Below are 1,099 nucleotides of genomic sequence, written 5' to 3'. Positions count from 1 at the left end.
TTTTTTCCGTGTCTGTTGCTATTATTTTTCATTTATGACGTAATTCTATCTGTCTNTTTTTTTTTCATGCATGATTTCCAGTCTATTATATACGCATTACAAGCGTACGTAAATAAACGTTTTTATCGATGACGAATCAGTGATTAATGTCCGACGAATGCATGAAAATCGACAATGAATTATCGGCTGGAATCTGTTTGCGTCTGAAGCCAGAATTTTCCGAATTTCGATGAAAATTAGCACTCGTTAAGCAAAAAGTTAACGAGCAGTTTTTATATTTATCCTTAACCATTGTGTTCCCGTACAAATACCTCGAACAAGATAAATCAGATATGCACAGACCGAACGAATGTATTCGTGCAGCAATATTCGAGTAATCGCGAAAAAAGAGAAATGCGCTTTATTAATACGGTCTCGTATTCGATTGAACGCGTGGGAATAACGCGAGATAAAGAGAAAGAGGATCTTGTCGCGAATTTGTATCAAAAGAGATGAACGAGAAATTTAAAATTTAAATTCTAAGTCTAAAGGATAAGTCTAGGATAGATAAACAAAGGGAAATGCAAAATGGAAATTTTGTTCGGTTCCGAGCGACGCATCAATCTACGTTAAAGAACGTCAATGCGTGGAAAAGAAGCGAAAATAGCTCTCCTAATTAGTCGAATCGCGCCATGGTCGAAGATGGATGGACGATCGGTCAACCATCTATCGGTGATAAATAGAAGCAGAAGGTGAAAATAACTCGAAGCGAGAGAGTTTTTGTTCGCGGTGACTGTTGCCTACGAACGATAAAAAGAGAGAGAGAGAGAGAAGAGAAAGGGCGAAGGAAGGACAGACGAGAGAAAGAGAACGGTTATTATTTTACCGAGCAGATATCGATTCCATTCGACGACCTGCCGTGACCCGGCTGCATAACTCATAACGACGCGTGCACTAATCCTTCTCTTTCTTTCCAATCCGTGCAAAACCGTTTCTTTTCGTTTCACGCGAGCACCGTGTATCGGGTGTCACCTTTTTCGCACTATAAACATTCGATAAATCCTTCATCTTGAGAGAGAACGGACGATATAAATTCAAAAATATAATCGGTAATGTAACA

Source organism: Apis dorsata, unplaced genomic scaffold, assembly GCF_000469605.1.
Source record: "Apis dorsata unplaced genomic scaffold, Apis dorsata 1.3 scaffold_198, whole genome shotgun sequence".
Lineage (NCBI taxonomy): Eukaryota > Metazoa > Arthropoda > Insecta > Hymenoptera > Apidae > Apis > Apis dorsata.
Note: the sequence above shows the minus strand (reverse complement) of the source record.